This window comes from Pinus tabuliformis, chromosome 1_1, assembly GCF_031772625.1.
Source record: "Pinus tabuliformis cultivar Carrire ecotype Pingquan chromosome 1_1, CPIR1, whole genome shotgun sequence".
NCBI classification, from domain to species: Eukaryota; Viridiplantae; Streptophyta; class Pinopsida; order Pinales; family Pinaceae; genus Pinus; species Pinus tabuliformis.
This window is the reverse complement of record NC_142297.1, coordinates 630,687,577-630,714,881: the sequence shown is the minus strand read 5'-3', so window position 1 is coordinate 630,714,881 and position 27,305 is coordinate 630,687,577.

Below are 27,305 nucleotides of genomic sequence, written 5' to 3'. Positions count from 1 at the left end.
CCTCTGTTTTCTACTTTTTTTCTTCTTCACAGTTCCTACCCTAGTGGTTGAAGCCTGTCTTTATGCTTCCAGGAATGCTGATCACTGGAATCAGTGCTGCTGCTCTTGCTCCTAACTCTCTTCCTCTTAGAATCTCTTCCTCTACTTCTTCTTCTTAGACTTGCACAATGATTACTCTTGCTTGAATCAGAAGATTCAGATGAAGAAACAGAAGGAGACCTCTCCCATTTGGATTTATTGGATTTCTGCCTTGATCTACTAACCTGCTCAGATGCAAGATACTTATACATTGCTGAAGCTGCAATTTTGAGAGAAGTAATTAAAAGGAACGAAGATGCTAGCGTCAATAAAGAGGGTGTTTTACAGGAGGAGTGTGTGCCTTTCAAAAGGAAATGGAAGCGAGGCCTGCATTTTGTCATACACTTCACATTTTTTTCCATAATAACATACACGACAAAGCAACAAAATGGTGTCCACAAAATCTTACAAATATCCCCCGTGTTGCTTAACACTATACTACGCATCCATTCAATACCAAATTTCCATACAAATCTTGCAAAAAATACCTAAACAAACAAGTCGTAAAAGAAAAAACCCTACCTCCAATTTCCTGCCTCTTTTTCTCGATTTATAGATTCCGTTGAGAGGTCCCAGAAAATAAAAGTAGAACGCCCTAGCCGAACTGCTCAAGGTGCAAAATATGCATTACAACGCCAAGAACCATGCATTTCCATCCCTAACAAAAGCAAACACAAGACTGATTATAGCATAAAATCATATATTTAGATCACATGTAATACCCTAAATCCTTACTGAACCGCAGATGATATCCGGGAGCGATCGAACGCCTGGATGTATTAAAAAGATAACGGAATCCGTTACAAAGATCGTGGATTGCGAATTTCCAATTGAGGGTTTCCGTTCTTTGGCTTCCCTACAATTATTCAATCATCCATGGATATGAATATACTGATGGAAATGGATATTAGTTAATTTAGTGCATACATCGATCGATCTCCTGCTTCTGCTCCTCCTTCGAGCAAAATAACCCACCATGCATATTGCATATACTTGTTTCTGGTTGAATCTGAAGAACAGTGCTTGCCAAAAGCCACGGAAGAAGAACAGCAACAACAACTGGTAGGGAAAAAGTAATAAAATATCTTCAAAGTGACATAAAAGAATGGGAAAAAGCAGTAAGGCGACTCAACCAATATTTGGAAAAAGCATTCACACTTCAAATCAACCGTTGAAAGTCTCAACTGATCCAACAGAGCAGGTTAAAAGTGTTGACCATTGTTACAATCTCTTATACTATCTACGTGATACTCATTCAATGCTCTATCAGCAATTGTTAGCTCCTTACAAACTCATTCAAGCTCATTATTATCATGTGTTCTGGTGCTTTCCCATCTTGCATAAGAATTTTGAGCAGACTCTCTAGAACCCAAACATACTAGCTGTTCAAATTTATTGTTAGACAAATCTTCGGCCATTCCAACTTGTCCGCCATGGAATTTTCTTAAATTTTCCAAAGCTTTCTACCTTAGAAGTAATTCTAAATTCTCTGCCTTCGATTCATTAATGCGTTCCTCCATATTACACTCTGCATGGCAAGAAAATGACTTGCCTGACTAACTTGCATCCATATTCGAATAATTTGGGAAAACCTTCTTTTTGTTTTTTTCCACAGGAATGGATAGAGTGCGACTCTCTTCTAGATGGTTCCTAATTCCTTTCTTTGTTTTAACCCTTTCTGGACTACGTACCACTTCTCTTTTGCTACTGACTTTACCATTGCGCTCATGTACGTTCTTCCCATTTGGGCTTCTAATGCCAAGCTCATCCGCACCTTTTTTGTATGGATTTCCCTCCTTTTCTTGTCCTTTCATGCCATCTCTCTATTTTATTTCCTTCGATTAACCCCTATTATTAGATCTCTTTTTGGACCGAGTATATTGCCTTCTTCCCCTTTTTCTTTCCTCATTGTTCCTATGAAAACTATTGCAAGTAAAACAACTATCGCTTGAATAGCTACAGTTGGAATCACCACAACTGTAGCTATTGCAGCTTATACTAACACTTCTTCTATAACGCTGCATGCTTCGTCTTGCTCTGCACCCTATAGGATGTTCTTTATGCCTCTGTTTTCTACTTTTTTTCTTCTTCTCGGTTCCTGCCCTAGTGGTTGAAGCCTGTCTTTTACGCTTCTGGGAATGTTGATCACTGGAATCAGTGCTCCTACTCCTGCTCCCGACTCTCTTGCTCTTAGAATCTTTTCCTCTACTTCTTCTTCTTAGACTTGCACGATGATTACTCTTGCTTGAATCAGAAGATTCAGATGAAGAAATAGAAGGAGACCTCTCCCGCTTGGCTTTATTGGATTTCTACCTTGATCCACTAACCTGCTCAGATGCAAGATACTTATACATTGTTGAAGCTGCAATTTTGAGATAAGTAATTAAAAGGAACAAGATACTGGCATCAATAAAGAGGGTGTTTTACAGGAGGAGTGCTTGCTCAAGCTTGAGCACACCCTGCAAGTGTATAGACTATCCCTTTGCCTGACTCACTCACTCTAGCAAACACTTAGCCAATTTTCAAGCCCTCCAAGCTCCTATTTCCTTGCGTTGTTCTTTGAGAAAATTAGCCCCTATTATTTAGGAAATTCTTGTTATTGAATTGTGCAATTCCTTGAGGTCCTTCCTCTGACTGTATGCACCACATGTACACATGGGAATAGTCTACAACTGATAGTACATTGTCTTGGAATCTCCATATAAACTAGGTAGCTAGAATTCTCTACATGCAACAATTATTTTGGCCTGATTTATCAGCTAACTGGTTGATCACCGAGCATGGTTGAAGTTCCACTTCCACAACTTGACCTCCACTAGTTCTTCTAACAGTTAGAACTAGTTTAACTTAAAATAACTCAAATTCATTGAAATAGATTACTACAAATTAGCAACCAATCATATTGAACTAAGGTTAGGCATCCACAATTCGAATTAGATAAGTTAATTGAGTGACAAGTACCATGTCACCTCAGTTAACTACCTCCAAGATTTATACTGAAATAGAAATTCGAATTTTCTCTAGTTTGACCAAGGAAAAGTCAAATTGAGATTTTCTTGTTGCATTTTCCACACACTCTCTTAGAAAGAAAGGGATTATCAACCACCCCTATCCTACACCTATGGAAATCAAACTTCCCTCTTGACAAGGCCTTTATCAAAATATCATTATCTAGTTCCTCTATTGGAATGTACTGCAACAACATTATCCGCCTCTGCACACATTATCCCATAAATGGTGATACTGAATATCTATATGCTTGCATCTATCGTGAAAAACAAGATTTTCATAGATATTGATGCAACTCTGATTATCACAGTAGATCACAGTTAGATCGATCATCTGACCAAACAATCCAACAAGTATCTTTCTCATACAAATCACCTCACATGCTACTTGAATGGAAACCATGTATTATGCATCTGTCGAGATGAATGCCACAAATATTTTCCTTCTATTGTACTAAGAAACTGTTGCAAACCCAACTCTAAAAATTCCACCTAATGTACTCTTTCGGTCTGATGGACTTCCCACCCAATTTGCATCTGTGAAGCCACACAGCTTCACTCAATTTGTCCATCTGTACCATAGTCCAAGCTATGTAGTCCCTTTGAGGTACCATAGAACATTTTTAACTGCCTTCCAAAAAAGGTTGGTTGGCCTAACCATATCTTGGCTCAGCTGGTTGACTGCATAGAAAATGTTTGATCATTTGTTCACAAGATACATCAGTGAACCCACCAACTGTTAGTAAATAGTAGCATCCACTTCCTCACCTGAAGTGGCATCCTCCTTCCTCTAGTTGGTCGCTAGAGGAGTCTCCATGGGTTTACATATGTCCATGTACAACCTCTGAAGTATTTCATTGGCATACTTGCCTTGAGAGACAAATAGTTCCCCATCACCTTACCATAGTTCCAATCCGAGGAAGTAGTGTATGAGACCCACGTCCTTCATCTCAAACTCTCTTGCAAGATCCTCCTTGCAAGATCTAATTAGCTGCTCATCACCAATCAAAATCAAGTCATCAACATATAAGAAAATAATCAACAATTTACCTTCTGCCAAAATATGATATAGGTTTGTATCCACTTCAATTTTGGTGAAGCCCAAACCGTGAGATAGATATCAGTGTACCAAGCACAGGGTGCTTACTTGGGACCGTACAACATTAGCTCTAGTCTGCACACATGAGACTCTCGATCAAAAGTCTCTAATCCTTTTGGTTGCTCAATATGCACCTCCTCCTCAATAAATCCATTGAGGAATGTTGTTTTCACATCCAACTGGTGGATCTTCTACCCCATATGGGCAGCTAGAGCAAGGATTAATCTTATGGATGAGTGCCTTTCTACAAGCGCAAAGGTCTCCTCATATTCAATCCCCTCAAGCTAAGAGTACCCCTTGGCCACAAATCTGTCCTTGTACTTTTTGATTCTTCCTTCTGCTGCATGCTTCGCTTTGAATATCCATCTCAAACCCACAACTCATTTATCTGCTGGTATTGGGACCACATCCAAAAAAATGTTGTTTATAATGGATTTGTACTCCTCCACCATTGTATCAACCCATACAGGTTCCTCAACTTCTTCCCCTAAAGAGGATGGCTCAATCTCTATAAGCTCAATCATTATATCCATGTAGATAGTGTACTAATCTGGTGACCTTCTATGCTTGCACTGATTTGAAGGAGCACCCACATTCCCTCTCACATCCTGCACAAGTCTCTAAGCTTCCCTATCCTTTTCCTGCCTTCTGTTGATGGTTCTACTTGAGCGGTTTTCTCCACTCTCTGCTCTTCAACTTGTGGCTACTCCACAAGTTCTTGAGGTTCCTCCTTTGGGGCTAAAAGATCCTCTTCTAGTGGGATCTGAAGATCCATCTCAAGAGAGCACTGCGTCGCTTTGTCTTCATCAACTTTTAGATCCCTTCACACAATTGTCATTCTAAGGGATGGAAAGCACAGATGTTAGTTGTAGAGAGTTTTTGTTTAACCCACAAATACCCCCAATTATGTTGTCACCTTTATCTTCTTCCTTGATTATTTTGAGACATGGCAGTAAACAGAGGCTCCAAAAATCCTAAAGTGTGACATATCCAGCATCCTCCCTAAGAAATCCTCCTTTGGTGTAATCATGCCAAGAATCCGATGAGGAATCCTGTTCTACAAATAGACTTTTGTGTTGCTTCCTTAGCCCACAAGTGCAAAGGTAGGATTTGGTCATGCAACATTGTCCTGGCTGCTACCACAATACTATATTTCTTCCTCTTAGCCACCCCAATCTACTGTGGGTTATGGGATGTTGTCAACTCTCATCGAATGCCTTCTTTGCACATAATTTTTTAAACTCATGTGATGCATACTCACCTCCAATATCACTCTTGAGATCCTTCACCTTATTTCCTGTTTCTTTCTCAATTAATGCTTTTAATTCTAAGAACTTGGAGAAAGTCTCATCCTTCTTCTACATGAAGAAGATCCAATAGTTCTATGAGAAGTCATCATTAAAAATGAAAAAATATTTGTACTTGGCAGTAAATGTTATCGAAAAAAGTCCATAGACATCAGAGTGGATCCTTTCAAGGATTGCATGTGCTTTGTTAACCTGATCATGGAATGTGACTTTTGTGTACTTCCCCAAGATACACCCTTTACATGTATCTTATTGCTCTAGTGCTCCTTTGGGGAGGCTTGTGGTTATCTGTTGCATGATCTTAAAAGTGTCGTGATGAAAATAGACAAGTCTTCTATGCCAAAGTTCACTGATATTCTTTGGAGACATATGTTGTAGTGGCTACAACCACCCTCCAAATCTTTTCCTTAGCTTCGTTTTGGAGCCTCCCTACCAACCTTCCTCAGTAGCATGTCTTGCCTTGTTAAGTACACAAGTTTCAGTGATTTTCAAGTAGACTACCAGCCTGTGCATGATAGCTTGTTGCATCCCCCTCACAGGTTATTTCTCCTGACTTGATCCAACTGTAGGCTGAGAAACCCCCTCAAGAAATTATGCAATTTCAAAGGGGAACCAGCCTTCCCTCCAGAAATTATGCAATCCTGTCTAGTAGCCTATTGGGCTCCAGAATTGTGCAAATCTTCCTGTCACCCTTCACTAGAAAAATTGTGCAATTCCTCCCAGCGGGACTACTCAGCCCAGAAATTGTACAATTCTAGGAAGTAGATAGCTTCTCAGCCCAAAAATTGTGCAATCCTTTTGGGCACCAGTCAACTGCTCAGCCCAGAAATTATGCGATCCTTTTGGGCAGCCAGCCTAGCTACCTCCCATAAATGCACAATTTTTCCCCTCAGTTGAGCAGGTTGTTGCATGTGCCATTGAGTTGACCGGTTCCACCCGGGACCGAGAAAACTAGACTTGCATGCATGGGCTACTTTTTCCTAGAATAGAAAGAGCAACATGCAAAAAGAATCCCTAGATTTTAGGGAGACATTTTTAGCAACTGGACGTTACATGCAAATATCGTTGTAGAATATTTCCTTCAAGTGTTCCTTTCTCCTAGATTTGTGGCATGCACATCATGAACCTCAAACTTATTTATTTGATGCCTCAGAGCTCATTTCTTCACATCGATCTTAGAGCTCTAACATCTCATGCCACATCCAAGATTCTTCGACACATCTAGCTCAGTTATTTCCAGGTAAGTTGTGTTAACTTGTCTTTTGCAGCATTTATATCTCTTTTTGTGTTTTGGCTTGTGTGAGTATTGTTTGCTTGATTTCTATGAATGCTTGTTGTCATTTACATGCATACTAGCTTGTACTAGCACCATTTTAGTTTTCATAAACATCTTACTATTGTCGCATGCATGAAACAATTTTGCATGAACGATCGCCAATTTCGTGACTCGCTTCACCCGCATGCATGTTGTTCTATTTTTGGAATCTTTCATTCACTGTTTGCATGCACAATCATTCACTCCTACTTACACTCAGTATCACCATGCATTCACATTCACATTATCTTTTAGTTGCCCTTCGGTGGTTCGAGGCAGCCTTGGCCTGTACTCTACCTCTCCAAGACAACATTGCGTAATCCTAAGAGGGAAGGCTTTGTCTTCATCTCAAAAAATATGCATTTTTTTCCCAGTGACTGTCCTCTAGTATTGCATTGTGGAATTCTGAGGTACACTGATTGCTGGCCCAGAGAATTTTGCAATGCAGTCACTGGGCCTGCAACCATTGCCAGCTAAAATTATGCATTGCGTAATTCTAGTAGCCAGTAAGCTAGCCTGGATTATGCATTACGCAATTCGAGTAGCCATCCAGCCTCACAGATAGTCCAGACTTCCTTTTGCAGAGTTCTGGTAGCTAGTCTCCCAGCCTCCCAAGAAAAATGTGCTCTCCTTGCCAGTCAATCCTGAGGTATGTTGCATGTCATTCCTCAAGTTTGCTTTGGTTTTAGTTGACATATTTCTTGCTATGCATATTGCTATGTCTAGATCTAGCAAGTGTTCATTGGCCTCTTATTAGTTCAGGATCAATGGCCTCCAAGGGAGCAGGATCAAAGGACACTAACGAAAGTGCAACTCAAGCAGCAGTTGGGCGAGTGTCTACAACTCTTCCAATCTATGAAGAGACCAAGTTGATTGTAGACAAAGACATCAAGCTGAAATGGCAAGAGATCAATGATGTATTTGTAGGCACATTTTGGGTAGACCTCAAAGATTACCAAGTCTATGTGAACATCCACAAGTCTGGCTTGTATTGGATTCCATGCAGATATCCTGTTCTCCCATGCATGAACATGATACATTGGATCATCTCACACACAGGTCCTGAAACGATGACCTTGAGAAGTGTTAGCGGGATGGAGATTGCTACCTTCAGGGCACAGGATTATAAATAGATGTATCATATGTCGAATCCCGTGATCACTATGGAGACTCCCTTCTGCATACCCAACAATGCCAATTCTAGAGATATCTTGAATAACTGAGTGAAGGAACTGGCTAAATTCAGGATGACACCCAACTAGGTCTACAAGACGAAGGTAGTGTGGAAGGCGTATCAATACTTGGTAATCTTTGGATGTTGTCTGCATGGACAAGAAAGCACGGAAACCTTCCCATAGATCTGTGTGATTGTGTTGGACCAACTTACCAGAGAAGGAAAAGCATGCAACTGGTCCAGCATGTTGGCTCGTCAGCTGAAGGAACGGGTAACAAGGGCTCGATAACTGCCCAAAGGTATGCAAGTAGAAATATACATGTCTGCCTATATCTTGGATGCAATTTGTGCCCATTAGGAGTTCTTAGGCTTGGAGTGGGCATGGACGTCAATGCAGACCTCTATGAACACTTATTGTAAGATGTTGCTCAAATGCAACTTCAGAGGAGTTATCACATCGTTGTCTGATAATTTTGTCACAGTGTTTTACAAGATTATATTCGAACAGGATCCACCCTGCATGTCGAAGGTAGCAATGGAGGCACTTATTGATATAGAAGATTTTTATGCCTCACCATCCAACACCTTCATATGGATGTACAACACGGAGAAGCCTTCGCATGTTCTACCTAAGTTTGCCTTGGACAAGCTCATAATGTAAGAAGTAGTATATCACATCTCGGCATGATTATCTGCTGCACTGCACTGAAAGAAGAAGGCACCTTTCCCCGTTCTTCCATTGTGCATCAGGTTATATGAGATACAGAGTTTCAAGCATGTGCATGTCAAAGAAGAGGAGATGAAGAAATATCCATTCAACGCCCGAAGTTACAATCCATATGACTTGCATTATCTTGTGAAAGAGCACTACACGAGAGTACATTTTAACTAGATCCATGAGGCATGTCATTGGGTGGAGGAAGACCCAAGGAGATATTGCTACAGTTTCTCCAGACCCAATGAATCGTTCGGCCTTGCTATGGAATGGGTAGCGTAGCAACGTGAAGCAGTATCATAGAGAGCACCAGAACTAGCAACATCAGTAGAGGTGAACATACCAGTGTGCGACAAGGGAAAGAGAAGGATTATCGACCGCATGGAGGAAGAGAAAATCTAGAAGTTCCAAGCAGACCCACTTGTGTATAAAGCAACTTTGGAAATAGAAGTGAAGAGGAAATAGCATGAGAAGGGAAACACACAAAGGCAATGAGAAAACAAAGAATGGAGGAAATAGAAAAGCATTTGCATGACTTGAAGGAGAAACTCTGGAAGGAATAGGAGCTATGCAGATAGGAGAAGGAAGAACAACAAGAACAGGTACAATAGGGGGTGCAACATGTACATATAGATGACACTACGTCTGTACAGGTAGTGGATTCATCGAAACAAATGGCATTAGGAAGACAGGGTGAACCATCGCAGGAGAAGGACTTCGCTCAGGAGATAGAACAAGCACTTGAACAGATGGATACAGATATGGTTTAGAAGAAACTAGAGCAAGACATCAACCTCATGTCTCAACACCAAGAGGTTAACCCACTAGCTTCACTGCATCTAGAAGAGGAGCAAGTCAAAAGCGACCAAGGAGACACAGATATCCTTGTAGATCACCTGGAAGGAGATATGCACAACATCTAATTCGACGAGTCTCAACGTAGAGTTGTGCAATATCATAGAGTGTTGACTTCAAAGGATCATACATCTCCTGTGTAGTTTCAGGAACAATTGATCTTGTGTGACATGCACAAACGTCCAACAACATTGACCGATACTACCATAGCATATGCTGAAGCCACTAGCTTGAGTGTTCGCTTCCTGATAGCTAAGAATGAGCGAATGGATAAGGAGCTACAGATGACCAAGCATGGAAGAGAATCGGTTACCACATTCGCCTGAGCATAATTAAAGAAGGAAATACTAGATCAAGTATTATCCCTTGACACAGTAATGAAGGCATTGTATTCCAATTTTGGTACCGTGCATAAGGCAGTTGTCCATCTCAATGGTTGGCAGCAGCAATGTACTAGAAGAGCACGCATCTCGCAGAACATTCATGGTGTCGTTGATTACATTCAAACATGGACAATGATATATAAGGGAGCCCCATTACACTTGCCTAAGATGATGAAGCCAAGAGCGGTTGAGCTAAAGGCACACATCCAAAGTTAGATCCGAAACTATGAAGATCTCCCGTAGCTCATCACTAGTCTACAGGCTTCCCATGCACATGCATTCAAGAGTATGGATGTAGTTGTGTGCACACATGCGATCCCATTTATTGGTACAGTCAGCCAGGTGAAGATAAAGGCACAGATCTGACTAGAGCTTGACTCGTACTTTGATGAGTTCATGCGCATAACCACTAGCCTAGACTTGGCGATCAGTGCAGACACCATGCAGAAGTATGTAGTTGGTCCAGCCACACTTAAGACAATAATGTGCATGCTATCAAACAATTTGGAAAAAGGAGCTCGAGCAGTGTACCCAGATGTTACTGAGGCAAGAGTTCATTTCCAGAAAGATGTCACCTTAGAGTACACAGACACCATCGTGAACAACCGAGCTTGGCATCGGTTTGCTACTATCAACCACTGTGAGGATGTCGAAGACTTGGTCTTCCAACAATTGTCTAAGTCATAATGATGTCTTGCATGGCTTGTTCAAGACATTTTATCTCACATGGGTACATGTGCATTGTAATGTAATGTCTTTTCAAGTGTAAGTTCAAGTGTCAATAGTTGGATGTAATAGTCATAGAGTAGATGAAGAGTCATGAGGGTAGATGAACTGTCACGAAGGGGAATGTCAAGGGAAACCCCACCCTTTGCTATAAATAGTCCCTTATAACTCAATGTAAAGACTTTTGGTCAATCGAGCTTCCAATAGGACTATCTTAGAGAGAGCTTGGATAGTATTGTAACGAGCCTTGGCTTCTCCACTATGCAGAGCTAGTATATCTCTTTGGAGGAGCAGCTGGTTATGGCTATAACGTTCCATTGTTAGAACTAATGGTTGGACATGGATGTATTGTATGAATGGAACTTACAATTCTTAATATAACAGAGCCAACATGTTTCATGTATATGTCGTATTGTATTTCAGCTATCTTGTTTACTCTAAATGATATATGTATATGTTTGCTTATGCATGCATGTGTAGCTATTTTTTGTTATGTATGTATGAATCTTTCTAAAATATGTTGTTGGTTTAACCATCACTTGCTACCTTACTTGCCTTCCATGTTGTGATGCATCTTTTCTCATGTGTTCCCTTCTTAATTCCGTGTTGTCACAGGTTTCCAAGGGGCACACTCACCTCACCCTCCATGTGTTAGAACCTTTCATGCACCATATTTGACTTACTGCATATGTCACACCCTTGATACCAATAGAGACATCTTACTTGCCTCTGTGTGAAACTGTGGTCAAGGCGTTAACGTATGACCCACTGTTGGGACTCCTACACCAAATGGTTTGAGGTCTAATTGGGACTTCTTACTAGGGAGATCCCATGACATGTTGGCAGGTCCAGCACCGTCAACATTTCTAGTGCTAGAAGGAGGGCCAGAGGACAAGTTGTGTCATCTCATCATGTTTTGAACCTTTGCACATCTATCATGGAGTCTTTCACACTCAACCCTCCACGATGTTTTTCACATGCCAAACTTGTTACCATCACGAGGGAGTTTTTTGATCTCTTGTCTGGATACATGTATGATGGTGAAGGTGAAGTGGCTTGGCCTGAGTTCTTACATTACTTCCTTGTATTGCTTGATGAGGAAGATGGATGTTTTGATGAACAGGCCAGTCTATTGCCTGCATACACACTTCGTGAATCCCCACATAGGTGGTTGTGCAGCCTATCGACTGATAGCATGCACTCACTTGACCACTTATGTGATCTCATTAAAGATATTTTCCATCATTTTGATCCAGAACATCTCGACCACAAACCGTTACAACAACGGAAGGCTCCTTCTAAATCGCCTATGGATTTTTGGCAACGCTTCCATGATTTGCAGTTTCAAAGCTCCAAAAAGCCAAATGAAATTTCATTTTCTTTGGGATAGATTCAAGTATTGTCTTAACAAATCTATAAATACCAAGAATAATTTTGAGCCCAAGCCTCGCTCATCATACTTCAATGATGGAGCTGCACAATCGCAGGTGGATACCATCACTGTCACAAGTGATTTTCTGTCGTCCCCTCATCAAATAGCTCCACCACTACAAAATGATGCGGGAGAATAGGCACACACAAGTGTTCAGCTATCACATCCTCCCAACATCACTTTGCTTAATTTTTTGCATATTTGGTTGTCAGTCCATCGAGTTGTCATATGCATTTTGTACCACAACCTCTGTCTTCATAGTCAGATGATCCTTGCATGATACTGTCTTGTGTTCTTCCATTCAAGGCCCTACATTTGTTGTGAACGAGGATCAAGCCATTGATGGAGTTGGTGTTTCACAACCAACATGCATTGTCATTCATGAAGAGTATGACTGGGAGCTTGAGCATTAACAATTGGCGAAGGATGACTCCCTTCTATCCAAGCCTCCTCTGCTCTTTCCAGACATCTTTGGTGAACCTGCGATCCATGATTTCGCATGTGTATCCTCATCTACTATGCACCCATTGTTGATCACTCACAAGACACACTAGATGACATTCTATTATCTGACAACAAAGAGGATAAATTATTCATTGAAAATCCACTTTTCCTTTCATCTTCTTTTTCTAGAGATACAAGGGTGAATTTGCCTGCTTCTCATCTACCCCTCTGTTTGATTTATTAGATCATGAGGATGCCGATGAAATCATTGGTTTTTCTAATTATGGCTGTCATGATCCATTTACTCCCATATTTGATCACGATCATGATTCTATTGCAGTTGATTTTCTGAAGTCGTCTATTTATGAAGCTCTATCTGGCGATGAAGTTGAAACACCCAAGACTGTCGAGGAACTTTATCCTGAGTTGATGGTTATGTTAGGCCCTCGCTTTCCTGAGGTTGGTTTTGCTCCCAATCAGGAAATTGTTGAAATGGCCAGGGCTCCTCATCACTCATTTGTATGCATTGAATATCAATCTCAAACAAAGATCATACTTCCTCCACTTGAACTCCATGATCCCATCGCTGATGCATTGGAGGAATCTTAAATTTCAAGCACACGTGCACGATGCAAGTTGTACTTGGTTCTTTCGTTTGCTTGCATGTCACAATCAAGAGTATGTGTATGCTTCACAACTGCACATAGTGTTTCATAGCACTGTGACAAGTCCACGGACTGCATGTCATGTACTTGCACCCACTTATGTCCTGTGGACACTTTTAAACATGAAGTGTGTTTTTCTTCATTGTTATATCTTTCTTGTTTGCTTGGTTCGCACCAAGCCTTCAACGACATGGGTAAACCAATGCATCAATGGCTAAACTGGAAATATAATATCACATGCTTAGGCCCATGAACCGTTAGCTTAGGAGTAGGAGTAGTGTTTTCTTTCAGTTTGTTTTCTTGCATGCCTATTTCCTTTCTTGCTTTGCATGTTTGTTTGTTTGCTTACTCACTTTGCTTTCACATTTACTTTTGCTTCTGCTTTTCTTTGTTGTTTGTTTGCTTGTTTTGTTCGTAGGTTAGTTTCGCATGAACTATGTGGAGCTCTTGAAACAAGCTGGGTAAAGTACAAGAGGCCTTGTGAAACTATCACTACCTAGTTATCTATCATCCTGCCTCAGTGTGAAGAGCTTGTTACTTTTAGTCCATGATATGTTAATGGAAAATACATATCGTTCGAGGTGGACCTTGGTGAAAACAAAACGCTTGTGCACTAACTAGTGTCACCTACTCTAGTCGGTTATTTTTGGGTTAACCCTTGGCAGCTCAGTCAAGTAGAGTAAGGTGAAGGGGAAAACCTTAACAAGCACGTCAGAGGTCTATAATAAACTACTTCTCTAAAGGAGCAACCTCTTCTTCTCTCAATAAGTTAGGATCCCTTTTCCACCTCTAAAATGAATAAGTGTTATGTACAGTTATGAAAATGAAAAAATGAAAAGTGAAAATTTTCAAAAAATGAAAATAAATAAGGTGAAAGAAGAGAAAGGTTTCCTGTGCAGAGAGTTGATGCAAGTAACTCTGTCGAGGTACTATCCAGGCTCACTCGCAGTAGAGCCATGCTTGTGTTCCTATGTGACTCCGCCCGGGTACTGTCCAGGCTTGCTGGCAACGGAGCAACAACAAAGATGAAACTAAGGCTCTGATGACAATATTGCTTGTGCACCAATATAACCCCCAACCATATTTGAAACAACTATGTTTCCTTGGCTTGGAATGTGTGTCGATCAACCAAGAGCTTGGCAGATGCTAAATCTTACAATCAAGGAAGTGTGAAAACCAATACGAACTTAGAATAAACAATACTTCCGGGGGTGTTAGACTTGCTTTACACGAATAAGGCCCATTCATAGAGCTGGAGTTATACCAGTGTGTCTCCAAGTGTTGTAGTGGCTACAACCACCCTCCAAAATTTTTCCATAGCTTCGTTTTGAAGCCTCCCTACAAAACTTCCTTAGCAACATGTCTTTCCTTGTCAAGTACACAAGTTCCAGTGATTTTCTAGCAGACTGCCAGCCTGTTGCATCCCCCTCATAGGCTATTTCTTCGAACTTGGTCCAGCTACACGCTAAGAAACTCCCCAGGAAATTGTGCAATTCTGGAGGGGAACCATCCTTCCCTCCAGAAATTGCGCAATCCTATCTGGCAGCCTACTAGAATCCAGAATTGTGCAAATCTACTTCTCACCCTTCACTAGAAAAATTGCACAATTCCTCCCAGCAGGACTACTCAGCCTAGAAATTGCACAATTCTGGGTAGCACTCAGCTTCTCAGCCAAGAAATTGTGTAATCCTTCTAGGAAACCAGCCCAGCTCCCTCCCAGAAATGTGCAAGTTTTCCCCTTAACTGAGTAGGTTATTCCATTTGCCATTAAGTTTACCAGTTCCACCCAGAACTGATAAAACTTGACTTCCATGCATGGTTTTCTTTTTCCTGGAATAGCAAAAGAAACATGCACCTTTTGCACGTATCTCATTTCTCTAGTGCTCCTTTGGGGAGGCCTGTGGTTGTCTATTCCATGATCTTAAAATCGTCATAATGCAAATAACCAAGTCTTCTATGCCAAAGTTCACTAATATTCTTTGGAGACATGTGTTGTAGTGGCTATAACCACCCTCTAAAATTTTGCCTCAGCATTGTTTTGGAACCTCCCTACCAACCTTCTTGAGCAGCATGTCTTTCCTTGTCAAGCACACAAGTTCCAGTAATTTTCTAGTAGACTCCCAGCCTATGCATGATAACTTGTTGCATCCCCTCACAAGATGTTTCTCTAGACTTGGTCCAGCTATAGGCTGAGCAACTCCCTCACAAAATTATGTAATTTTAGAGGGGAACCAGCCTTCCCTCCAGAAATTGCACAATCATGTCTGGAAGCCTACTGGGCTCTAGAATTGCACAAATCTTCCAGTCTCCCTTCACTGGAAAAATTGTGCAATTCCTCCCATTAGGACTGCTCAGCCTAGAAATTGCACAATTCTGGGTACCAAAAATTTTCTCAACCCATAAATTGTGCAATCCTTCTGGGCAGCCAGCCCAGCTCCCACCTAGAAATGTACAAATTTTCCCCTCAACTGAGCAGGTTGTTGCATGTGCCATTGAGTTGACCGGTTCCACCTGGGATCGAGAAAACTTGACTTACATGCATGGGTTGCTTTTTCCTGGAATAGAAAAAGCATCATGGGAAAAAAATCCTTAGATTTTAGGGAGCCATTTTTAGCACCTAGAGGTTACATGCAAAGAGCGTTGTAGAATATTTCCTCCAAGTGTCTCTTTTTCCTAGATTTGTGGCATGCACATAATTAACCTCAAACTTATTTATTCAATGCCTCAGAGCTTGTTTCTTCACATCCATATTGGAGCTCTGACATCCCACAACACATCCAGGAGTCTTCGACACATCGAGCTCAACTATTTCTGGGTAAGTCCTCTTAACTTGTCTTTTGCAGCATTTTTATTGCTTTTTGTGTTTTGGCTTGTGTGAGTGTTGTTTGCGTAATTTCGGTGAATGCTTGTTTTCATTTACATGCATACTAGCTTGTACTAGCACTGTTTCAGTTTTCATTAACATCTCACTGTTGTTGCATGCATGGAACTATTTTGCACAAACGGTCACTGATTCGGTGACTCGCTTCACCCACACGCATGTTGTTCCATTTTCTTTATCTTTCATTCATTGTTTGAATGCACGATCATTCACTCTTTCTTACACTTAGTATCGCCATGCATTCACATTCACATTTTCTTTTAGTTGCCCATCGGCAGGGCTGAGTAGCCTTGGCTAGGAATCTTCCTCACCAAGGCAACATTACACAATCCTGAGAGGGAAGGCTTTGTCTTTCTCTCAAAAAATGTGCATTTCTACTTAATGATTGTCCTCTAGTCTTGCATTGCACAATTCTGAGGGACAGTGACTTCTGGCCCAAAAAATTGTGCAATGCAGTCACTCAGCCTACAACCATTGCGAGCTAAAATTGTGCATTATGCAATTCCAGTAGCCAGTAAGCCAACCTGGATTACACATTGCACAATTCCTGTAGCCATCCAACCTCCCAAACAACCCAGACTGATTTTTGCGCAATTTTGGTAGCCAGTCTCCCAAGCCTCCTAGGAAAAATTGCACAATCCCTGCCAGTCAATCCCCAGGTATGTTGCATGTTGTTCCTCAAGTTTGCTTGGTTTTAGTTGACAAATTTCTTGCTATGCATGTCACTATGTCTCTAGATCTAGGAGGTGTTCGTCTACCTCTTAGAAATTCAGGATCAATGGCCTCCAAGAGATCAAGATCAAAGGACACTAATGGAAATGCAACTGGAGCAACAGTTGAGTGAGTGTTTACAAGTTTATAATCTATGAAGACACCAAGTCGTTTGTAGACAAGGACATCAAGTTGATATGGGAAGAGTTCAATGATGTATTTGTTGGCGCATTTGAGGAAAACCTTGAGCACCACCAAGTCTTTGTGAACATCCACAAGTCAGGCTTGTACCCGATTGCATGTAGATATCAGGTGCTCCCATGCACGGACATGATATATTGGATCGTCTCACACATAGATCCTGAGAGGATGACCTTGAGCAGTGTCAGCGAGATGGAGATTGCTACCTTCGGGGCATAGGATTATGAACAAATGTATCATATATTAAAGCCGTGATCACTATGGAGACTCCCTTCAGCATACCCAGCAATGCCAACTCTAGAGACATCTTGAAGAAATGGGTGAAGGAACCATTTAAATTTAGGATAACACCCAACTATGTCTGCAAGACAAAGATACTGCAGAAGGTGTATCAATACATGGTCATCTTTTCATATCGTCTGTATGGCCAAGAAAGCACAGAAAACTTCCCACAGAGTTGGGTGATTGCGTTGGACCAACTGGCCAGAGAAGGTAAAGCATGCAACTAGTCTGGCATGTTGGCTCATCAGCTGAAGGAATAGGTAACAAGGGCTTGATAGTTTCCCAAAGGTATGCAAGTAGAAATCTACATGTCTTCCTACATCTTGGATGCAATCTGTGCTTGTCAGGAGTTCACAGTCTCGGAATGAGCATGGACATCAACGGAGACCTCTATGAACACTTATTGTAAGATGTTGTACGAATGTAGCTTCAAAGGAGTTATCCCACGGTTGTCCAATCATTTTGTCACCCTGGTTTACAAGATGATATTCGAATAGGATCAACCCTGCATGTCAAAGGAAAAAATGGAGGGACTGATTGATATAGCAGATTGGTATGTCTCACCATCCCGCACCTTCATATGGATGTACAGCACGGAGAAGCCTCTGCATGTTCTACCAAAGTTTGTCTTGGACAATCTCATCATGCAGGAAGTAGCATATCACATCTCAGCAGGATTATCAGTTGGGCTGCACTGGAAGAAGAAGGCACCTTTTCCCGCTCTTTTGTTGTGCATCAAGTTATATGAGATACAGAGTTTCAAGCATGAAGATGCTGAAGCAGAGGAGATGAAGAATATCCATTCGATGCCCGAAGTTACAATCCATATGACTCACATTATCTTGTGAAAGACCATTGCACGAAAGTATAGTTTAACTGGATCCATAGGGCATGTCATTGGGTTGAGGAAGACCCATGGAGATATTGCTATAGTGTCTCTTGACCCAATGAACTTGTTGGCCTCGCTATGGAACGCGTAGCGAAGCAATGTGAAGTAGCATCTCAGAGAGAACCAAAACCAGCAGCAGCGGCAGAGGTGAACATACCAGTATACGAAAAGGGCAAGAGGAAGATTGTTGACCGCATGGAGGAAGAGAAAAGCTGCAATTTTCGAGCATAACCATTTGTGCAAAAAGCAGCTTTGGAAATAAAGGCGAAGAGGCAACAACGTGACAAGAGAAATGTGTAAAGGCAGTGGAGGAAACATATAAGGAGTTGCATGAGTTGAAGGAGAAGCTCCAAAAGGAACAAGAGCTGTGCAGAGAGGAGAAGGAAGCGCAACTAGAATAGGTACAATATGGGGCGTAACATGTCCAAACAGATGAAACTGTGTCCGTACAGGTAGTGGACTCATAAGAACAGTTTTCATCAGGTAGACAGGGTGAACCATCGCAATAGTAGAACTTTGCTCAAGAGATAGAGAAAGCACTTGAATAGATGGATACAGATATGGAGTAGCAAGAGTTAGAGCAAGACATCGACCTCATGCCTCACCACCAAGAGGTTGACCCACTGGCTTCATCACTTCCAAAAGAGGAGCAACTCCCAAGCGACCAAGGAGAGAATGAGATCCTTGAAGATCACTTGGAAGGAGAGATTCACAACATCTCATTCAACGAGTCTCAACATAGAGTTGTGCAATCTCGTAGAGTTTTGACTCCGAAGGATCATACATCTCCAGCGCAGTTTTAAGAATGAGTGATTATGTCTGACATGCACAAACATCCACCAGCATTGGTTGATACTACCAGAGCATATGTCAAAGCCACTAGCTCGAGTGTTCACTTCCTGATAGCTGAGAATGAGCGAATGGCTAAGGAGCTACAAACGACCAAGCAAGGAGGAGAATTGGTTACAACATCTGTCTGAGTAGAATTGAAGAAGGCAATACTAGATGAAGTATTATCCCTTGACATAGTCATGCGGGCATTGTATTCCAAGTTTGGTACCATGCATAAGGTAGTCATCCATCTCAATGGTTGGGAGTAACGATGTGCTAGAAGAGAACATATCTTGTCGAATGTGCATGATGTTGTTGATTACATGCAAACATGGACGATGAGATATAAGGGAGCCCTGTTACACTTGCCTAAGATGATGAACCCAAGAGCGGTCAAGCTGAAGTCACAGATCCGAAGTCAGATCTAGAACTATGAAGATCTCTCACAGCTTATCAATAATCTATAGGCTTCCCATGCACATGTATTCAAGAGTATGGATGTATTTTTGCACGCACATGTGATCCCGTATATTGGGACACTCACTAAGGTGAAGATAAAGGCACAAGTATGACTAGAGATTGACTCGTAATTTGATGAGTTGATGCGCATAGCCACCAGCCCAGACTTGGCAATTAGTGTAGACACCATGCACAAGTATGTTTTTGGTCTAGCCGCACTTAAGACAATGATGTGCATGCTATCAGACGAGTTGTACAAAGTAGCGCAATTAATGTACCTGGATGCTATGGAGGCAAGAGTTCATTTCTAGAAATATGTCACCTTAGAGTACATGGATAGCATCGCGGACTACTGATCTTGGCATCAGTTCGCTAATGTCAACCACCATGAGGATGTCAAAGAGATTCTCTTCCAACAATTGTCTGAGTCATAGTGATGTATTGCATGGCTTGCTCAGGCCATTTTTGTCTAACATGGGTACATGTGCATTTTAATGCAACATCTTGTCAAGTGTATGTTCAAGTGTCGATAGTTGGATGTAACAATCATAGATTAGATGACGAGTTGTGAGGGTAGATGAATTGTCATAAAGGGGAATGTTAAGGGCCACCGCATCCTTTCCTATAAATAGTCCCTCACAACTCGTTGTAAAGGCTTTTGATTAGGCAAGCTATTGATAGGACTGTCTTAGTGATGCAGGAGTATTTGGAACTCTTAATTAAAGGAGGAATCCAAAGCGGAGCGGAGAAAGGAGGACGTGGACCATCAGAGCAAACCAAGGAAATTATGTTATAATAGAGCTAGTTTGATGGAAGCGATAAGTCTCTAGAAGACTTTATTAAATGTAATCTGCCACATATGTATGCATGTAGAGAGAATTAGGGACAATTGAGTGATTCATGGAGAGGATTTGATCGGATCCTTCATAGTGATCCAATCCAATGTTTCCTTATATATATACATACATACATACATACATATATATATATATATATATATATATATATATATATATATATATATATATATATATATATATATATATATATATATATATATATATATATATATATGATGAAAATACGTGTTCAAGTAGGAGAGAGCAATAGATAGAGATTGTGTAATCAATGTGTAGATTCGACGTAGTCGAGAGGGAACTAGTTTCTAAGTCTGAAATGCCTTAGGTTGTAACTAAATTCTATGTATAATATAATAGTTGTGTGTTTTACGAATTCCCATGTATATTTGTAATTATACTTTTTGAGTGATTCTGTAAACATATGCATTGAGGACTTAAATCTCGTTTGTATATTGTTTGTCAACCATCAATCACTGTAGGATCGATGGTGATCCAAAGATATTGATTAACTGTTATATCATGTGTTAAATGGAGTATGGCAAAGACCCGTGTTAAAGCGCAGAATCCATTAGATGGTGGATAAAATCAAGTCAAGAGGAACAAACCGTCCAGAATATCCACCGGCCATTAGATCTCATAGATCAACGGTGGAGGCGAAAAAGGATAAGAATCGCCAGATCATTAGATCGACGGTTATCACAAGCTTAGATGCGTGAGTGTTAGCGCATGAGGAAAATAGTTTTGTAATAGTGGAAGTGGTATTCGAGTGAGAAAACAGTGGTAAGCGGTATTAAAGGGGTTGGACCCAATTCCATTCATATCATGACACGTAGTAGCGAGGAGGAGAGAGGAAATTTCTTATCGACGATTAATCCTTGTGATACTTGTCCACCTGATATCTATTACAGTCGTTGGATCCATTGGGTGTAGATTGACAGTAGAGGATAGATGCGCAAGTTAGAATATTCGAAGTGAATATTGACCATTAGATTAGGGAAAGTAATGGAAGGCCGACATCAGTTTGATCGGCGATCGGCTAAGGAATGGCGTAGCGCTATGGAAGGGCTGGAAGGTACAGACCCACCGATAATTATGAACCCGGATGTATAACTTTTGAGATTCGACTAAAGTGTTTGGGTTAGGTTTTTTTCCTATATTTCCTATGTATCCTGATATAATTAATAGTCCCGGGTTTTTAAAGGAAAACCCGATAAAGTGTTGTGGTAAGGTTTTAAAGGCTTCAGACCTCAAATACGCTCCTGATAGGTTTGTGGGGCCATAACCCACAGGTCCCAATATCTCCTTTCGTCATTTGGTATCAAAGCAGAAGAAGATTCTGCATGCAAAAGCAGGTTAAGGGGAAGTTTTCTTGATAGAAGGAAGAAGGAGTGCAAGCAGAAGGAGAAGAGGTACAGTTGTGTTGAAGACTAGAGAGTTATGGTCTTTACTATCATGCAGCGAATAGTAGCAGATTTTGAGAAGACTTGCAGCAACCTAGAGCAAGGAGTGATCAATAGGTTCCAGAGGAGAGAACCAGAAGGATGCCAAAAGACTAAGCTCAGGAGAAATCTTGGTGAGGTATCGTGTAGGAGAGGAGGACTGTTACTGCAGAGGTTGGTTGCAGCTCACAGAAGATCATGAAGGCAGTTCCACTGAAAAGTGGGTAGAATTTCTAAGGACAAGGAGAAGCATATGACCAGGAGGTCATAAATTTTTGTGCCTCGAGAGTCTGATGCAAGAGCATCTAGCACTCTTAATTAAAGGAGGAATCCACAGCGGAGCGGAGCAAGGAGGATGTGGACCATCGAAGCAAACCAGGGAAATTAAGTTATAATAGAGCTAGTTTGATGGAAGCGATAAGTCTCTTGAAGAATTTACTAAATGTAATCTGCCACATATGTATGCATGTAGAGAGAATTAGGGATAGTTGAGTGATTCATGGAGAGGATCTGATTGGATCCTTCACAGTGATCTAATCCAATGTTTCCTTATATATATATATATTGATGAACCTACGAGTTCAAGTAGGAGAGAGAAATAGATAGAGATTGTGTAATCAGTGTGTAGATTCGATGTAGTCGAGAGGGAACTTATTTCTAAGGCTGAAATGCCTTAGGTTGTAACTAAATTCTGTGTATAATATAGTACTTGTGTGTTTGTGGATTCCCACGTATCTGTGTAATTATACTTCTCGAGTGATTCTGTAAATATATGCATTGAGGAATTAAATCTCGTCTATAGATTGTTGAACTGTTATATCATGTGTTAAACAGAGTATGGCAGAGATCTGTGTTAAAGTGCAAAATCCATCAAATGGCAGATAAAATCAATTCAAGAGGAACAAATGGTTGAGAATACGCAGCGACCATTAGATCTCATAGACCAACGGTAGAGGCGACAAAGGATGAGAACCATCGTATCGTTAGATCAACGGTTATCGCAAGCTTAGATGCGTGAGCATTAGCACGCGAGGAAAATGGTTTCGTAACAATGGAAGTGGTTTTCAGGCGAGCAAATAGTGGTAAGCGGTATTGAAGGGGTTGGAACCGATTCCATCCATATCACGACACGTAGAAGAAAGAAGGAGAGAGGAAACCGCTTATCGGGTGACTAATCCTCGCGCTACTTGTCCACCCGATATCTATTATAGCCATTGGATTCATTGGGTGCAGATCAACAATAGAGGATAAACGTGCAAGTTTGAATATTCAGAGTGAATATTGACTGTTAGATTGGGGAAAGTAATGGACAGTCGAGATTAGTTTGATCGGCGATTGGCGAAGGAATGACGTGTGCTATGGAAGGGCTGGAAGGTGTGGACCCGCTGATAATTATGAACTCGGATGTATAATTCTTGAGATCCGACTAAAGTGTTTGGGTCAGGTTTTTTTCCTGTATTTTCTATGTATCCCGATATAATGAACGGTCCTGGGCTTTTAAAGGAAAACTCGATAAAGTGTTGTGGTTAGGTTTTAAAGGCTTCAGACCTCAAATATGCTTTCGATAGGTTTGTGGGCCATAACCCACAGGCCTCATGATCAAAAATTAATATGAAAGGGGAGATTGGTTATACCCCCAAGATCTCCTTTTGTCACTTAGAGAGAGCTTGGACAGTATTGTAATGAGCCTTGGCTTCTCCACTGCGTAGAGCTAGTATGTCTCTTTGGTGGAGTAGGCGATTGTGGCTGTAATGTTCAGCTCTCAGAACTATTGGTTCGACATGGATGTATTTTATGACTGGAACTTACACTTCTTAATATAACAAAGCCAACACGTTTCATGCATATGTCGTATTGTATTTAAACTATCTTGTTTACTCTAAATGATATATGTATATGTTTTCTTACGCATGCATGTGTAGCTATTTTTTGTATATGTATGTATGAATATTTTTGAAACGTGTTGTTGGTTTAACCATCACTTTGGATTTCTAGCTTACTTTCCTTTTATTTTGTGATGCATCTTTGCTCATGTGTTCCCTTCTTAACTCCATGTTGTCATAGGTTTCCAAGGGGGTTTCCAAGTGGCACACTCACCTCACCCTCTGTGTGTTAAAAATACTCATGCACTATCCTTGAGTCACACCCTTGCTATCTACAGAGACATCTTACCTACCCTTGTGCAAAACTGTGGTCAAGGAATTATCGTATGACCCACTGCTGGACTCCTACACCAAACGGTCTGAGCTCTAATTTGGACTTCTTATTGGGGAGATCCCCTAACATGTTGGCAGGTCCAGCACCATCAACAACATGGTAGTAAATAAAGGCTCCAAAAATCTTGAAGTGTGACACATACGACGTCCTCCTTGACAAAGCCTCCTCTGGTGTAATCATGCCAAGAATCCAATGAGGACTCTTGTTCTTCAAATAGACTATTGTGTTGCATGATTTATCCCACAAGTGCAAAGGCAAGATTTGGCCATGAAAAATCTCTCTTGTTGTTTCCACAATACTATGGTTCTTCCTCTCAGCCACCCAATTTTGCTATGGGTTTTGGGATGTTGTCAACTCTTATCAAATTCCTTCTTTTGCATAGAAATGTTTAAAATCATTCGACACGTACTCACCTCCACTATTGATCCTAAGAGCCTTCACCTTCTTTCCCATTTCTTTCTCAACCAATGCTTTGAATTCTAAGAACTTCGAGAAAGTTTAATCCTTCTTCTGCATGAGGAAGATCCAACACTTCTGTGAGAAGTCATCAATAAAAATGAAAAAATATATGTGCTTGGAATTGGAGGATTTCAAGAAAGGTCCACAGACATCAGAGTGGGAATAAACATCACATCCTTGAGTCTGAGAGGGCAACCTGACTCCCTCTGAAAGGTGACTGTAACAATCTCGGTCGGAGTGTACCTTCCATCATCTCCCATATCGATGTGCATTTGGAGATATTTATCCTCCAAATCATTGAAAAATTCTCTATTCCCTATCATATCCACACACTCCTCATCACTATGCTGGCCATGCATGCAACAAGAGAAAATTCAATCTCGAAATGTGAAGCAAAAGCTTCACCTGTTACTCCTCTTGAGGTCTTATTGCTTGTCTTCTTATGTAGACACTTTGTGGCATAGTGGGTGAATTCATGAGAGTGAAATCACTTGATTCTAGACAAGTCTTTCTTCTTGCCCCCTTGACTAGATTCTGCTTTGGATTAGGATTTCTTCCGTTTTCCTTTCTTTTTCTTTTCATATAAGGCACAATTTTCTTCATCCTCACCCTTGGATGAGGTCTCATCCTTGGTATTTTTCCTTATTTCCTCCTACACCAAGTCAGACTAAAGGCACTCCCAATCTAGTAGTTTCTCCCTCCCATTCACCGAATCTTGGTAGCTATGCTAGCTCTTAGAAACTTTTCCTAGAAGGGATAGGCTTACCAAATCTTGTTATGCTACAGTAACACCAACTTGACCAAGTTCATCATAACATTATGTGAACTTGCTCAGGTACCGTGAAATAGTTGCGTTCTTCTACATCTTGATATTTTGAATTTTATCCTTAAGTGCCAACTTTTTGTGGTCACTACTATTCTGGAACAGATTTGTCAATGCTTGCCACATTGGATACAGATTCCCTTTCCCATGGATATTTAGGAAAATATGACCTCATACTCCCTCCAATATGATTCTCCTTGCCTTGGATACACATTTATTCCATTTTTCTAAATCATGAGCATCAATTGTTGTTGGTTTTCAGATATCATTATCAATGAATTCCTTCAATCGATTATCTTCCACCACTGCCTCCATGCATTCCTTCCAAGAAAAAAAATTTAAGCTTCCCTCAAGGGCATACTTGAGTCTTAGTCCATATAAATCCATCCTTTTAGATGTGAAGAATTGATCTTACAAATTTGATCCTCATGCAATAGAAACATCGAAATATCTTCTCTACTGTGAATCATGCTTTGATACCATGTAAAAATTAATGTGTAGATTCAAAACCCCTCTTGAAATTTACTAAATCATAAGACTTGAAGCTACTCTACTCATCTATAGAAGTTAATTCATAATCTAGAACACAAATCATAGACATGAAAAATGAAACATCACACATGCACAAATATTTATCTAGGGGAAAGCTGCTGCTCAAAACCCCTTCCTATCTATATTGCATTATTCAAAGAATAGACATGAAATTCATATGCTTCTCAAGCCTGAGCACACCCTACAAGTGTATATTATATCCCTCTGCCTGACTTATTGACTCTATCAAACACTTAGCCAATTCTCAATCCCTCCAAGCTCCTATTTCTTTGCACTATTCCTTGAGGAAATTAGCTCCTATTATTTAGGAAATTCCCACTATTGAATTGCGCAATTCCTCTAGATCCTTCCTCTAACTGCATGCACCACATGTACACATGGGAATAGTCTACAACTGATAGTACACTGTCTTGGAATCTCCATCTCAATTAGGAAACTTGAATTCTTAGCTTGAAAAATTATTTTAGGTTGATTGATTAGTTAACTAGTTGATCACTGAGTGTCATTGAAGTTCCACTTCTGCAACTTTACCTCCACTAGTTCTTCTAACAATTAGAACTAGTTTAACTAACAACAACTAAAATTAATTGAAATATATAGCTAAAAATTAGTGATCAATCATACTGGACTAAGGTCAGGCTTCCCCAACTCGAATTAACTAAGCTAACTGAGTGACAAGTGCCATGTCACCTCATTTAATTACCTCCAAGTTTTCTACTGAAATAGAAATTTGAATTTTCTCTAATTTGACCAAGGCAAAGTCAAACTGAGATTTTCTTGCTAAAGTCTCAACACAACAGAATGGGATCGCAGAGAGGAAGAAGAAGTCCATACTAAGAGTTTTTAAATTTATGGTGCATTTAATATGGAAGTATATATACAGAACAAGAGTTCGCATAAGGTTTTGGGAAGGAATAATGTTGAGGAGGATTGTTAAGGAAATAAGCCAGAGGTTGGGAACATTCATATTTTTTGGTGCCTATCATATTTTCATGTACCTTCTAAGAAGAGAAAAAGGCTTAACCCTACTACAGAGAATTAGATCTTTGTCAAATACAATGAAACTTCAAAGGTTTACTGAGCCTGTATTTCATTGTTGAGGAAAATAGTGGTTCGATAGGATGCTAATTTCAAAGGGTAGAAAGCCTTTATGAAATCTCAAGGCACATGTATTCCAAGTTTAGGGGATCAGTAGCTAGTATCTCTAAAGGAGGACATAGAGGGTACAACTGCAGAGGGTACAAGTTCAGGTGTTATAGATACAAGTATATATGACAAGACTTTAGAGCAAGGTGAGGAAAAGGATGCTCCTCTTGCATAGGTTTCTCCTTCTACTTTTGGGAGGAGAAGGCCTATATGGGCCAAACAAACTTTGAGAGATGCTTAAGAGTATGTAAGTGCTCTAGGGATATCTGTTAGAGAGATAAGGAAACCACAAAAATTCTTGAGCTACATGGAACTCATGAGTGACCTCATTGATTCTGAGAGTTCTAGCTTTAA